Source organism: Pristiophorus japonicus, unplaced genomic scaffold, assembly GCF_044704955.1.
Source record: "Pristiophorus japonicus isolate sPriJap1 unplaced genomic scaffold, sPriJap1.hap1 HAP1_SCAFFOLD_47, whole genome shotgun sequence".
Taxonomy (NCBI): Eukaryota; Metazoa; Chordata; class Chondrichthyes; family Pristiophoridae; genus Pristiophorus; species Pristiophorus japonicus.
The window spans coordinates 5,078,367-5,094,509 of record NW_027254374.1 but is presented as its reverse complement, the minus strand read 5'-3'; the positions used below and the strand labels follow the sequence as shown (position 1 = coordinate 5,094,509).

The 16,143-nt window shown below is 47.4% G+C and overlaps 3 non-coding genes across 3 annotated transcripts; all 3 read right to left on the bottom strand.

The window, feature by feature from the left end:
• Positions 1 to 6,181: 6,181 nt before the first annotated feature.
• On the bottom strand, positions 6,182 to 6,254 carry trnak-cuu (transfer RNA lysine (anticodon CUU)). The gene has a single exon. It is a non-coding gene; the product is annotated as a tRNA-Lys (tRNA).
• An 808-nt stretch (positions 6,255 to 7,062) lies between these two features.
• Positions 7,063 to 7,134, bottom strand: trnae-uuc (transfer RNA glutamic acid (anticodon UUC)). Its single transcript has one exon. It is a non-coding gene; the product is annotated as a tRNA-Glu (tRNA).
• An 8,649-nt stretch (positions 7,135 to 15,783) lies between these two features.
• trnaa-ugc (transfer RNA alanine (anticodon UGC)) lies at positions 15,784 to 15,856 on the bottom strand. The gene has a single exon. It is a non-coding gene; the product is annotated as a tRNA-Ala (tRNA).
• Positions 15,857 to 16,143: the final 287 nt, after the last annotated feature.

The following is a 16,143-nucleotide window of genomic DNA, read 5'->3' as shown; positions in this document are numbered from 1 at the left end:
CTTCATATGTCAGTCCTGCCATCCCGGGAATCAGTCTGGTGAACCTTTGTTGCACTCCCTCAATAGCAAGAACGTCCTTCCTCAGATTAGGAGACCAAAACTGAACACAATATTCCAGGTGGGGCCTCACCAAGGCCCTGCACAACTGCAGTAAGACCTCCCTGCTCCTATACTCAAATTCCCTCGCTATGAATGCCAACATACCATTTGCCTTCTTCATCGCCTGCTGTACCTGCATGCCAACTTTCAATGACTGATGAACCATGACAACCAGGTCTCAATGCACTGCCCCTTTTCCTCATCTGCCGCCATTCAGGTAATATTCTGCCCTAGTGTTTTTGCCCCCAAACTGGATAACCTCACATTTATCCACATTATACTGCATCTGCCATGCATTTGCCCACTCGCCAAACCTGTCCAAGTCCCCCTGCAGCCTCTTAGCGTCCCCCTCACAGCTCACACCGCCACCCAGTTTAGTGACATCTGCCAACTTGGAGATATTACACTGTTACATGTTACAATGAACATTCTGAATCAGACACCTCAAGTAAAGTGCGTGCAATAGGCAATGATTCAACAATTAACATAAGTACGTAAGGAGCAGGAGTCGGCCATTCGGCCCCTCTAGCCTGCTCCACCATCCAATAATATCGTGGCTGTTCTGATCCTGCACCCCTGCTCTTTTTCTACTCCTCTCGAGTTTCTGCAGTGTCGAGTTCTCGCTATCTGTCCTCAGCTTACCTTTTTCCTTTATCTTACCCAGTGTGTCCCTTGAGGGATTTTTATCCCCTATCTGACTTTACTCACTCTGTCTTTTAGGAGACTGGTTTAAAATGTTAATTGCTCTTCATGGAATCAGAGAAATTTACAGCACGGAAGGAGGCCATTCGGTCCATCGTGTCCGTGCCAGCCGACAAACAGCTCCCCAGCCCAGTCCCACTTTCCAGCTCTCGGTCCGTAGCCCTGTAGGTTACGGCACTTCAGGTGCACATCCAAGTACTTTTTAAATGTGCTGAGTGTTTCTGCCTCGATCACCCTTTCAGGCAGTGAGTTCCAGTGATTTCCCCTCAAATTCCCTCAAAACCTTCGACCAATTACTTTAAATCTGTGCCCCCTGGTTGTTGACCCCTCTTCTAAGAGAAACAGGTCCTTCCTGTCCACTCTATCCAGGCCCTTCATAATTTTATACACCTCAATCCTCTCCCCTCAGCATCTCCTGTTCCAAGGAAAACAAACCCAGCCTATCCAACCTCTGCTCAGAGCTAAAATTCTCCAGTCCCGGCAACATCCTCATAAACCTACTCTGTACCCTCTCCAGTGCAATCACGTCCTTGCTGTAATGTGGTGACAAGAACTGCATGCAGTACTCTAGCTGTGGCCAAACAGTTCAAGAATAACCTCCCTGCTCTTGTATTCCAAGCCTCTGTATAATCGATCTGGACAGCAGCCTGTCCTGTCGAGAGGTGATCGTGGGACGGTGAGCCTTAGTGGAATCGGAGAGGAGGAAGTTCTCTGCTGATCAACATGCAGTCACCCACAATTCCTCATTCGTTAGGCGGGACTGTGTTACTGTAAGTTGGAGTGGATTAGTGAAAGAGTCCATGTCATTACTGGCTTGCAACAAAAGCTATTTACCCAACGTGGGGCTCAAACCCCCAACCCTGAGATTCAGAGTTTTATGTTTGACCAAGTGAGCTGGCTGTTCTTGGCAAAGCTATGGATCCTTGTTGTATCTCAAATCTTGTAGGTAGATTAATTATTGAAATAATGTTTGAGTATCTCACAGACTTTAATTATTTTTGCCAACTTGTCATCGGGAACATTCTTCCTGCATCCTCGTGAACCTTGTCTGAACTGACTACAATGTAAGTATATCGCTCCTTAAATAAGGAGACCAAAACAGTTAGCATTTCTTTCGTTGTGCAAAAGAAGATTAATTCCCGTGAAAGCAACACAAAAGTTTAAGAAAAATAATTCACCCGATGTGGAGCTCGAACCAAGGACCATGAGATTAAGAGTCTCATGTTCTACGGAGTGAGCTAGCCGGGCTTCTCAACATTGCTACTGTCAATCCCCTTCAGTTACTGGTCAATTGTGATCCCAGGCTGTTGATGGCGGGGGATTCGGCGATGGTAATGCCGGTGATAGCCGGGCCTGCTTCAGTTGCATCTTCCTGTCGCTGATTGCTGCCAGGCGCCTGATGTCTCCGCCCCGTGGGTTTATCTCGAACTTGAAACCACGAAACAGGTTCTCCTGAATTCCAAGCTGTGTACGGAGATCAACCATCAAAAGCTCTGTTATTAACCACAGGGGGTCCGGCAATTTTCTGATCGCAATGCGCTTTCAGTCCTTGTTCTTAAAATTGCGGACGTGTAAATTGGGGAGTTTAATGACTTTGAAAGGAACATTGTTGTTTGGTGCAGTTCCAGTCAGAGAAATGTTTGTGAAAGGAACGTTTTGCAGAGAAGGGATTGAGCGCCTGTTGGCGGAAACATTTTTGAAATGAAAACTTGTGGACGATAAAATGGAACAAGAGCAGTCCGGGGTACATTGTCACATGATACAAGCTATCTCGGACCCGGACCAAAGCTCCCCGTACACCGAGAACAGGCTCAGGAAAACCCCGGGTAGAGGATATTCCGGTCACTGTGCCTTCCAGCAACACTGAACAAGTGCCCGGTCTGAAACTTTCCAGAGTAATAACTTGGAACGAGAGCATCCAGTCTCTTGGGATCCCTTGGAACTTCAGGTGATGCGCTCCCTGGTGGTGAAACATGGGAGTGCATGCTTTACAGAGACACAACATCACTCCCCCGCCAAAGTCAAAGTGAAAACTATTTACAAGGTGAGGCGGTCGGGAGCCTTTCTTTCCCTGGTGGACCGCCTCGGTACAAATGTCTGTTCTGGTGTGTTGGCTGTGCCCTCGCTGGACTGGCGTGTTGTTGGCCCTACAGGGCTGCTGGGTGAGTCTGGCCTTGCTGGTCTGTTGGGTGTGATGGGTTCGATTTCCGATCCGTGGTGGTGTCGTTGATCCTTTGGGTGTGTGTTGCGGATTCGAAAAAGGTGGTGTCTGCTGTGCGTTGTTCAGGGCAGTCTGTGAACCGCAGCCTCGTTTGGTCCTGGTGCTTTCTGCAAATTTGTCCATTGTCTAGTTTGAAGACAAACACCCGACTCCCTTCTTTAGCTATCACCGTGCCCGCGATCCACTTGGGACCATTTCCATAGTTTATCACATACACAGGGTTATTCAGATCAATTTCCCGTGACACAGTGGCGCAACCATCATTTACATTTTGTTGCTGACGCCTGATCTCTACCTGATCATGCAGGTTGGGGTGGACCAGCGAGAGTCTGCTTTTAAGTGTCCTTTTCATGAGTAGCTCAGCCGGGGGCACCCCTGTGAGAGAGTGGGGTCTCGTGCTACAGCTGAGCAGTACTCGGGACAGGCGGGTTAGGAGTCAGCCTTCTGTGACTCGTTTGAGGCTCTGTTTGATTGTTTGTACTGCCCGCTCTGCCTGCCCATTGGAGGCTGGTTTAAACGGGGTCGAGGTGATATGTTTGATCCCATTGCGGGTCAAGAATTCTTTAAATTTGGCACTGGTGAAACAAGGCCCGTTGTCACTGACCAGTATGTCAGGCAGGCCGTGGGTGGCAATCATGGCCCTCAGGCTTTCAATGGTGGCGGTGGCGGTGCTTCCCGACATTATTTCTCATTCAATCAATTTTGAAAAAGCATCCACCACCACCAGGAACATTTTACCAAGAAATGGGCCTGCATAGTTGACATGGATCCTCGACCCTGGTCTGGAGGGCCAGGACCACAAACTTAGTGGTGCCTCTCTGGACGCGTTGCTCTACTGAGCACATACACTGCATTGCCGTACACGGGACTCTAAGTCAGAGTCGATACTGGGCCAGCACATGTGGTATCTCGCTAACGCTTTCATAATTACTATACCCGGGTGTGTGCTGTGGAGATCCGAGATGAACGTCTTCCTGCCCTTTTTTCGTAGCACTACGCGGTTACCCCACAACAGGCAGTCTGCCTGACTGGACAGCTCGTCCTTTCGCCGCTGCAACGGCTTGATTGGCTCTTGTATTTCAACGGGGATGCTGGCCCAGATTCCATGCAATACACAGTTTGTTATTAGGGACAGCAGAGGATCTTGGCTGGTCCATGTCCTAATCTGGCGGGCCGTGACAGGTGATTTATCATTTTCAAATGGTTCCATGACCATCAACAAGTCTGCGGGCTGCGCCACCATCAACAAGTTTGCAGGTTGCCCCATTTCCACCCCCGTGGTGGGCAATGGTAGCCGACAGAGCATCCGCACAGTTCTCAGTGCCTGGCCTGTGGCGGATGCTATAGTTATACGCTGAGAACGTGAGTGCCCACCTTTGTATGCGGACTGAGGCATTAGTATTTATCCCCTTGTTTTCAGCGAACAGGCATGTGAGGGGCATGTGATCGGTTTCCAGCTCAAATTTGAGGCCAAACAGGAACTGATGCATTTTCTTTAACCGAACACACACGCTAATGCCTCTTTCTCAATCATGCTGTAGGCCCTCTCGGCTTTAGACAAGCTCCTGGAAGCATAGGCTACAGGTTGCAACTTCCCTACAATGTTAGCTTGTTGTCATCCACACCCGACTCCGTACGACGACGCGTCACATGCTAGCACAAGTCTTTTACACGGGTTATACAGTACAAGCAGCTTGTTGGAGCATAAAAGGTTGCTGGCTTTGTCAAAAGCAATTACTTGTTTTTTTTCCCCATACCCAGTTCTCACCTTTGTGCAATAACACATGTAGGGGCTCTAAAATGTGCTTAACTCCGGTAGGAAGTTACCAAAATAGTTGAGGAGTCCCAGGATTGACCGCAGCTCCGTGACGTTCTGTGGCCTGGGCGCGTACATGATAGCCTCTGTCTTGGCGTCTGTGGCCGAATGCCGTCCGCCGTGATCTTTCTCCCGAAAATCTCCACTTCTGTTGCCAAGAAGACGCATTTCGACCTCTTCAGCCGCAGCCCTACGCGATCCAGTCGCTGGAGGACCTCCTCCAGGTTTTGTATGTGTTCGACGGTGTCCAGACGCATAACCAATATGTCATCCTGAAAGACCATCGTGTGTGGTACCGACTTGAGTAGGCTCTCCATGTTTCTCTGGAAGATCGCTGCAGACGATTCCTTTCAAAATCTTTAAAATAATGACATGCAACTAATTAAACTGTGTGCCGGGGGATGGGGATGGGTGAAGATTATTTGTTTTATGTCCCATTCATTAACCGACAGCGTTGTTTTGTAGAATTGTGACTGAGGGACAGTGGAAACTTCAATAACTGAACTTTAATTATTTAAGGATTTTGAATCATTGATGGAGTTTTCTCCCCTATCTGACTTTACTCACTCTGTATGTTGGAGACTGGTTTAAAATGTTCAGTGCTCATGCGACAAGGAACCTGGGGCGACTTTTGTCCAATTTATTTCACAGCAAAAGTATTCTCCAAAATACAATTTCCACCGGGGCTCGAACCGGGGACCTTTCACGTGTGAGGTGAATATAATAACCACTACACTACAGAAACACTGTTTCTAAAGCAACCTTAGGAATATAACCAGAGCTTTAAACTACACAGCTGGCCGATTCTTCAGGAGCTGGTTTTACGAGAAGAGAATGACGGTGCTATATTTCGGAAGGCAGTGAGCGTGGCAGGAATTGATCTCGTGTTTCCCAGACTTCATACATAGGAACAGGAGATGGTCATTTAGCAGCGAGTGGTTAGGATCTGGAATGCACGGCTTGAAAGGGCGGTGGAGGCAGACTCAATCTTATCTTTCAGACGGGAGATGGATAAGTGTCTGAAGGAAAAACAATTGCAGGGCTACGGGGAAAGGGCGGGGAGTGGGACTCGCTGAGGGTCGGCACGGGCTCGATGGGCCGAATGGTCTTCCGTGCTGTAACCATTCCATGATTCGATCAGTTAGTGGCACATTTTATAGTGTGGCTGGGAGCACAACATTGCAAAGGGACATGGATTGAGTCGCCAAAAGTAGAGGCATCTGATTTAGGAGATTCGCGGGGCGTGGGAATTTCGGAGTTTAATGACTTTGAAAGCAACATTTTTGTTTTGTGCCGTTTCGGTCAGAGGTTTTCCATTAAAGCAACATTGAATGAAAAGAAATCGCCCAACGTTGGTATCGAACCCACGACCCTGAGATTAAGAGTCTCATGCTCTACCGACTGAGCTAGCCAGGCTTCCATTCAAAGCAGGTGTTTATCATTCATTGCAGCCAGGCGCCTGTTGGCTCCGCCCCAGATGTTTAAACTTGCTGTTGAAGAACTGCCAGGATCATCTTGAATGGTGGACCAGGTTGGAGGGGCCGATTGGCCAACTCCGTCCCCTCATCCTTACGTGTTTATGTTTACGTCTTTATGCGGAGCTCCTTTCAGGGTAAACGAGCCAAAGGAGGACAGGGAAAACGTTATAAGGACACCCTCAAAGCCTCCCTGGTAAAGTGCGACATCACCACTGACACCTGGGAGGCCCTGGCCGCAGACCGCCCGATGTGGAGAAAGTCCTTCTGGGAGGGCGTTGAGCTCTTTGACTCTAGACGCAAGGAGCATGAAGAGACCAAGTGCACGCAGCGGAAGGAGCACACGGCAAACCAGTCCCACCGACCCCTTCCCTCGACGAATGTCTGTCCCACCTGTAACAGGGTCTGTGGCTCTCGTATCGGAATGTTCAGCCATCAAAGGACTCACTTTGGGATGGAAGCAAGTCCTCCTCGATCCCGAGAGACTGCCTCTGATGGTGTCTATGATTTGCGGTACACTGCGGAAACATCTCCACTTTCAGCACCAGATTACCAGAATTAAACCCAATGGGATCGGGAGAAAAGTTCCTCATATGCTCAGAGCAAAATATATCATATGACAATAGAATTTAATGTATTAATTAATGATGTTTAAATCAATGCTTCATTTTTTTTTACACAGGAGATGCATAAAGATGTGTAAAATAGATGAACTATTTTTTTATAAGGTTTTGAATTAAAAGTACAATTTCCCTGACCGGGAATCGAACCCGAGCCGTAGCGTTGAAAGCACTAAATCCTAACCACTAGACCATTAGGGAACCTGGTTTGGATAAAGTATTTTTTCAAATAAAAATAATTCTCTGCCTGACACCTTGGAAACAATGAGACAGCCCTTGGAGCAAGGGTCTGGTCATTGCCAAACAGCAAAGGAAATATTAATTCTGGAAGAACATTATCCGAAAGAACAGTGACCACGACGTGATTTGAACATGCAACTTTCTGATCTGGAGTCAGACACGCTACAATTGCACCATGAAACCTACATAGTGAGCTGGAGATGTTCGTCTCTATGAAGGTTCTGTAATACAATGGGCTTTAAAATCACGGCCCATTCCCACCAGGTATCACAAGTAGCGCTCACCTGACAGGCACCGCATGGTTTCTTCTTAAACGTTTCTCTTGCTTTCACGGGAAACCATCATTAATTAACCCCTCACCTTCTTTTGCACAATCAAACAAATGCTAACTCAGGAACAGTCCATACTTCAATCATTTGTCCTGTGCTTTGCATCTTAACTCGAAAACCATATCCCATTTTACTCACTGTATTATAGCTTTCTGGTCCAAATCCTCATTGCCGATGACACCACGAATCTGGGGCAACTTTTATCAAATTTAACAGCACCGGTTATTCCTACCGTGCACACAACATACAATCAGTAGTAAAGATAAAATCCCAACATGCGTATTTTCAGATTCAACGCTGTAGCATTTCAAATAAAGTGAAAGAATTTTGCACTGAAAAGATTTGCAAGTGTTGCTTGTATTTGTGTCTTTAATCAAATTTTGTGGCGTCTGACTCCCATTCATGCCACTGCTGAATAAGAAAGGAGGGTTTGACATTGACCAGTCTGCACTGCCCCTGATATTTGTGAGCTCACCTTTATATTCAGTGGTTTCTCGCCCTTTGATGGGCTGCAGTGTAGCGGATATCACGTTGGCCTCACATTGAGTACTGTTGAGGGGGATGACTCATCAGGGGAGTGCAGCAGCAGCCAAGTTCATGGCACCGTGGCTGTCTCTGCTGCACAGAAGGGCAGGAAAAAGAGTGGGACAGCGATAGTGATAGGGGATTCGATTTAAAGGGGAATAGATAGGCGTTTCTTCGGCCGCAACCGAGACTCCAGTTTGGTATGTTGCCTCCCTGGTGCAAGGGTCAAGGATGTCTCGGAGCGGGTGCAGGACATTCTGAAAAGGGAGGGAGAACAGCCAGTTGTCGTGATGCACATTGGTACCAAAGATTTCGGTAAAAAAATGGATGACGTCCTACGAGATGAATTTAAGGAGCTAGAAGCTGAATTAAAAAGTAGGACCTCAAAAGTAGCAATCTCGGGATTGCTACGAATGCCACGTGCTAGTCAGAGTCGGAATCGCAGGATAGCTCAGATGAATCCGTGGCTTGAGCAGTGGTGCAGCAGGGAGGGATTCAAATTCCTGGGGCATTGGAACCGGTTCTGGGGGAGGTCGGACCAGTACAAACCAGACGGTCTGTACCTAGGCAGGTCCTGAATCAAAGTCCTCAGTGGGGAGTGTTTGCTAGTGCTGTTGAGGAGGAGATAAACTAATATGGCAGGGGGATGGGAACCAATGCAGGGAGACAGAGGGAAACAAAATGGAGACAGATACAAAAAACAGAAAGGAGATGAGTATAAATGGAGGGCAGAGAAACCCAAGGCAAAAACCAAAAATGGCCACTGTACAGCAATATTCTAAAGGGTCAAAGTGGAATAAAAAGGCAAGCCTGAAAGCTCGGTGCCTCAATGCGAGGAGTATTCAGAACGCCGGAGAGTGCTCTGAGCTAGTCAGAGTGGGTGAGAGCGCAGATAAAAAGGAGCCCAAGAAAGAATGCAAAAGGCAGGAGGCAACAGAGCAGAGTAGCACTGGGGTAAGTGTAAACCACAAGGTAATAGGAAGGGACAACATGTATGAATATAAAGGGGCTGCAGGAGGGGTCAAAACTAATAATCATAGATTAAAAACTAGTATTAAATACTTTACCTAAACGCACGCAGCATTCAAAATAAAGTAAATGAGTTGACGGCACAAATCATGACAAATGAGTATGATTAATTGGTGGCCATTACAGAAACGTGGTTGCAGGGTGGCGAAGACTGGGAATTAAACATACAGGGGTAGCTGACAATTTGGAAAGATAGACAAGAAGGGAAAGGAGGTGGCATAGCTCTGTTAATAAAGGATGACATCAGGGCAGTTGTGAGAGATGATATTGGCTCCAATGAACAAAATGTTGAATCATTGTGGGTGGAGATTGGAGAAAGTAAGGGGAAAAAGTCACTGGTGGGCGTAGTTTATAGGCGCCCAAATAATAACTTGACGGTGGGGTGGGCATTAATCAAGGGAATAATGGAGGCATGTGAAAAAGGAACGGCAGTAAACATGGTGGATTTTAACCTACATATTGAGTGGTCAATTCAAATCGCACGGGGTAGCCTGGAGGAGGAATTCATCGAATGCATACAGGATTGTTTCTGAGAACAATATGTTACAGAACCTACAAGGGAGCAAGCTATCTTAGATCTGGTCCTGTGCAATGAGACAGGAATAATGAACGATCTCCAAGTAAAAGATCCTCTCAGAAGGAGTGATCACAGTATGGTTGAATTTGTAATATAGATTGAGGGTGAGGAAGTAGTGTCTCAAACGAGCATACAATGCTTAAACAAAGGGGACTACAGTGGGATGAGGGCAGAGTTGGTTAAAGTAGACTGGGAACACAGAATAAACGGTGGCACAATTGACGTACAGCAGAGGACTTTTAAGGAGCTCTTTCATAGTGCACAACAAAAATATATTCCAGTGAAAAAGAAGGGCAGTAAGAGAAGGGATAATTTGCTGTGTATAACCAAGGAAATAAAGGAGAGTATCAAATTAAAAACCAATGCGTATAAGGTGGCCAAGGTTAGTGGGAAACTAGAAGATTGGGAAAATTTTAAACGACAGCAAACAATGACTAAGAAAGCAATAAGGAAAGGAAAGATAGATTACGAAATTAAAATTGCGCAAAACATAAAAACAGATAGTAAAAGCTTTTACCTATATATAAAACGGCAAAGAGTGACTAAAGTAAATGTTGGTCCCTCAGAAGATGAGAAGGGGGATTTAATAATGGGAAATGTGGAAATGGCTGAGAACTTAAACAATTATTTTGCTTCGGTCTTCACAGTGGAAGACACAAAAACTATGCCAGAAATTGCTGGTCACAGGAATGTGGGAAGGGAGGAACTTGAGACAATCACTATCACTAGGCGGGTAGTGCTGGACAGGCTAATGCGACTCAAGGTAGACAAGTTCCCTGGTCCTGAGGAAATGCATCCCAGGGTATTAAAAGAGGTGGCGGAAGTTATAGCAGATGCATTCGTTATAATCTTCCAAAATTCTCTGGAGTCTGGGGAGGTACCAGCGGATTGGAAAGCAGCTAATGTAACGCCTCTGTTTACAAAAGCGGGCAGACAAAATGCAGGTAACAATAGGCCGGTTAGTTTAACATCTGTAGGTGGGAAAATGTTTGAAACTATCATTAAGGAAGAAATAGCGGGACATCTAGATAGGCTTAGTGCAATCAAGCAGACACAGCATGGATTCATGAAGGGGAAATCATGTTTAACTAATATACTGGAATTCTTTGAGGATATAACGAGCATGGTGGATAGAGGTGTACCGATGGATGTGGTGTATTTAGATTTCCAAAAGGCATTCGATAAGGTACCACACAAAAGGTTACTTCCGAAGATAGAGCTACGCGGAGTCAGAGGATATGTATTAGCATGGATCGAGATTTGGCTGGCGACCAGAAAGCAGAGAGTCGGGATAAATGGGTGCTTTTCAGTTTGGAAATCCGTGGTTACTGGTGTGCCACAGGGATCGGTGCTGGGACCACAACTGTTTGAAATATACATAGATGACCTGGAAGAGGGGACAGAGTGTAGTGTAAAATAATTTGCAGATGACACAAAGATTAGTGGGAAAGCGGGTTGTGTGGAGGACACAGAGAGGCTGCAAAGAGATTTGTATAGGTTAAGCGAATGGGCTAAGGTTTAGCAGATGAAATACAATGTCGGAAAGTGTGAGGTCATCCACCTTGGGAAAAAAAACAGTAAAAGGGAATATTATTTGAATAGAGAGAAAGTACAACATGCTGCGGTGCAGAAGGACCTGGGGGTCCTTGTGCATGAATCCCCAAAAGTTAGTTTGCAGGTGCAGCAGGTAATCAGGAAGGTGAATGGAATGTTCGCCTTCATTGCGAGAGGGATGGAGTACAAAAGCAGGGAGGTCCTGCTGCAACTGTATAGGGTATTGGTGAGGTCGCACCTGGAGTACTGCGTGCAGTTTTTGTCACCTTACTTAAGGAAGGATATACTGGCTTTGGAGGGGATACAGAGACGATTCACTCGGCTGATTCCGCAGATGAGGGGGTTACCTTATGATGATAGATTGAGGAGATAGTGTCTTTACTCGGTGGAGTTCAGAAGGATGAGGGGTGATCTCATAGAAACATTTAAAATAATGAAAGGGATAGACAAGATAGAGGCAGGGATGTTGTTTCCACTGGTAGGGGAGACTAGAACTAGGAGGGCACAGCCTCAAAATACGTGGGAGCCAATTTAAAACGGAGTTGAGAAGCAATTTCTTCTCCCAGAGGTTTGTGAATCTGTGGCACTATCTGCCCAAGGAAGAAGTTGAGGCGAGATCATTGAATTTATTCAAGTCACAGATAGATAGATGTTAAACCACGAAGCGAAATAAGGGTTACGGGGTGCGGGTGGGTAAGTGGAGCTGAGTCCACGGCCAGATCAGCCATGATCTTGTTGAATGGCGGAGCAGGCTCGAGGTGGTAGATGGTCTACTCCTGTTCCTAATTCTTATGTTTCTTATGTTTCTTATGGAGCAGGCGTCTACTACAACCAAAAAAACATTTTTTAAACGACCTGCGTAGTCCTCATGGATGCGTGCCCAAGGCTTGGTGGGCCAGGACCATGGGCGAGTGGGGGCTTCCCTGGGCGCATTATCCAGCTGGGCAAACGTGTTGCACCTCCGAACGCAAAGTTCCAGATCTGCGTCTTTCCCTGTACACCAAATGTGTGACTTGGCAATTGCCTTCCACATGACAATGTCCGGGTGCTCATTGTGGAGTTCTCTGATGAACACCTCTCTGCCCATCTGGTTTCTACGCGGTTTCCCCACAGTCGGCAATCGGCCTGAATCGAGAGTTCATCCCTGCGCCTGTGAAATAGTTTAACTTCCTCACGACATGCCCTGTACGTGGCTGCCCAGTCCCCATTCAGGACACATTTCTTGACTGGAGACAATAGCGGGTCTCTATTTGTCCAGACTTTAATCTGACGGGCTGTCACGGGTGAGCCTTCACTTCCGAAAGCTTCAACAGCCATGACCATCTCAGCACCATGCTCGGTAGCCCCCTCAGTGATGGCGAGTGGGAGCCTGCTGAGTGCATCGCCGCAGTTTTCGGAGCCCGGTCTGTGCCGAATTGTGTAGTCATAGGCGGCTAAAGTGAGTGCCCACCTCTGTATGCGGGCCGATGCATTTGCATTTATGGCCTTGTTGTCTGCCAAAAGGGACGTTAGGGGTTTGTGATCTGTCTCCAGCTCAAATTTCCTTTCAAACAGGTGTTGGTGCATTTTCTTTACTGCATATACACATGCGAACGCCTCCTTTTCTACCATCCCGTAGCCCCTTTCTGCCTGGGACAGACTTCTGGAGGCCTAAGCTACCGGCTGTAACTGACACTTGGCATTGACATGCTGCAACACACACCCGACACAATCGGACGACGCATCGCACGTTAACACAAGTTTCTTACATGGGTCATAAAGCGTTAACAGAGTGTTGGAACATAACAAATTGCGAGCTCTATTAAAAGTCCTTTTCTGGCTGTCCCCCCAGACACATTCGTGACCTTTGCGTAGGAGCACGTGTAGCGGCTCTAGCAGCTTGCTCAATTTGGGAAGAAAGTTACCAAAATAGTTCAGGAGCCCCAGGAACGAATGCAGCTCCGTCGTGTTACGTGGTCTGGGTGCTCTCTGGATCTCTTCCGTTTTGGAGGCAGCAGAGCTGATCCCGTCTGCTGCTATCCTTCTCCCCAGGAATTCTATCTCTGGAGCTATGAAGACGCACTTCGCCTTTTTCAGTCGCAGCCCTATCCGGTCCAGTCTGCGTAGCACCTCCTCCAGGTTGTGGAGGTGTTCTTCAGTATCGTAACCCGTGATGAGGATGTCGTCTTGAAAAACCACCGTCCCTCGAATCGACTTGAGGAGGCTTTCCATATTTCATTGTAAGATCGCGGCAACCGACGAATCCCGAACGGACATCTGTGGTACTCAAACAACCCCTTGTGTGTCGTGATGGTGGTCAGCTTTTTCGACTCACTCGCCAGCTCCTGGGTCATGTAAGCTGAGTTCAGGTCTAATTTTGAAAAAAGCTTGCCACTGGATAGCATCGCAAAGAGGTCCTCCGCTCTCAGTAGCGGGTACTGGTCTTGGAATGACACCCGATTGATGGTGGCCTTGTAATCACCACATATCCTGACCGACCTATCCGCCTTGAGCACCGGCACAATCGGGCTCGCCCAGTCACTGAATTCGTCTGGCGAGTTGATGCCTTCCCTTAGCAGGCGGTCCAATTCGCCTTCTATCGTTTCCCGCATCACGCACGGCTCTGCCCTGACCTTGTGGTGTACTGGCCTGGCGTACGGGTTCATGTGAATCACTACCTTGGCCCCCATGAAAGTGCCAATGCCGGGTTGAAATAATGAGTCAAATTTGTTCAGGATCTGTGAGCATGATACTCGCTCCACAGAGGAAATTGCATTGACATCGCCCCATTTCCAGTTCATGACAGCAAGCAAACTTGTGGGTCACGACTACAGCGGCGCTGCCTAGCACCAGAATGATCTCCTTTGTGTACGTTCGTAGCTGTGCGTCAATCGGCAATAATTTTGGCCTCCTGGCCTTGGACGCCCACAACTTTTCGAACTATTTGATACCCATCAGGGACTGGCTGGCCCACGTGTCTAGCTCCACTGATACTGGGATGCCATTGAGGAGCACTTTCATCATTATCGGTGGCGTCCTGGTGTATGAACTTTATATGTACACCACATGAACTCGCTGAACTTCAGTTTCCAGCAATTTCCCCCAGTGTTCATTTCTGCAATTTCTGCATGTATTTTGCTCATCTCTGCAAACTCTGGCTGAGTGTGTGCCTCCATGCCTCCAACATGAGCTGCTGTGGGAAACAAAAGGTCTCTTGCCAGTCGATCGTCATTGACTGCCCCGTGATTGTCCTTGAGTGCACCATTAACAGGTGTTGATGGCCACATTACTGGCCGCATTGTCCCTTGCAATGACGTGAATCGCTATTCAGCTTGCCATTGTCTCTGTCGAACTCCCCCTCTGGGTTTGGCTACATATTGGGGCATGCCTGACTGCCCTTGGCTGCCTGGAGAACTGTGTGATGCTTTAACAATGTTGAATCTCTGTCCCAACCATTGCTTAACACAGAACCTCTTGTCGGTTCTGCTCGTGGCCATGCTCGTGTGGTTTAAATCCCAGTTTCTCGTCGCCATTGATACGTCCTTACTATACAGTGTAAAGGCACACGAGGCCCATGCTTCAGGGAAGGTCAGTCTGTGACCTGTCTTTTATTTCTTAGCACTCAAGTGATGGAAGTGGGAGGAGCTTCCCCTTTTATACCTGAAGGTCCAGGTTAGGAATGTCTCGAACAAGTTCACCACCAAGTGGTCATTGTTCTCACAGTGTACAACTTAGGTCAGATTATACATGGGTTACATGGCCTCACTCACTGTGGAGCTGTGGACGAGCGATTAGTCGAGGGGTTGTTTGCGGCTTCGATCTGCTGTTTTGAAGCGCGGCGGAGATGCAGGATCCTTTAATAATCTCTCACAGCTCAACTGAAAGCAGCCGGAACGTGCAGCTTTGAGAGGGTCTTTCTGCACCGTCTGGAATGAGAGACGCTGTGTAGAGTTTGAGTGTGTACAGAACTGTACAGAGAAACCAGCCAATGTGACAGGGCTGTGAGACACTGCATTTTGTTAATAGTATAGTATTAAGCAGTCCCTCGGATCGAGGATGATTTGTTTCCACACTAAAAAGGGATGAGTTCACAGGTGTTTCGATGAGGGACCTGACAATCTAGGTCCCGAACTACATCATGAAAGGTGGAATATGCCTGTGGGTGGATGGTTTTAACGTGGGGTGACCGTTGCACACCAGCCACCACACGGGCTTGACAGAGCCAGGTCTTGGTCCAGAGGCAAGGATTACGCAAGGCGACCACAGACCAAGCTCTGGTGCATGGACCTTGTGTGTACACATGTGCCGACTATCCATAGATCGCAGCGTGCGCTGGCCCGTACTGTCCTTGGGCCTTCGCCTCTCCTGAGCCCCGATCTCACACCGCCCCTCCGCCCCGATCAAATATGGAGCAGTCAGAAACAGGACATCAATTAGTCCCTCTCATCTTGGAGACATCAAATATTAACACTGTTATTTGAAATATCAAAATATTAAACTCCAGCCTAGTTGAAGGGTTATTAACATCAGCAGAAACAAACACCAACTTTGTTAATATTGAACCATTAATGTCAATTATTCCATTTTTTCTAATATTTAATTGAACAATGTCGAAAATGTTTCCACCCGGTTTCGAACCGGGGACCTTTCGCGTGCAAGGCGAACTTGATAACCACTACACTACAGAAACACTGTGATTGATATGTTCCTAGGAATCTAACCAGAGCCTTAACCTACACAGCTGGCCGATACTTCAGGAGCTGGTTTTACGAGAATAGAATGAATGTGCGATCTTTCGGAAGGCTGTGAGTGTGGCAGGAATTGATCTCGTGTTTCCCAGACTTTACACATAGGAACAGGAGCGAGTGGTTAGGATCTGGGATGCACGGCTTGAAAGGGCGGTGGAGAGAGACTCAATATTATCTTTCAGATGGGAGTTGGAAAAGTGTCTGATGGAAAAACAATTGCAGTACGATG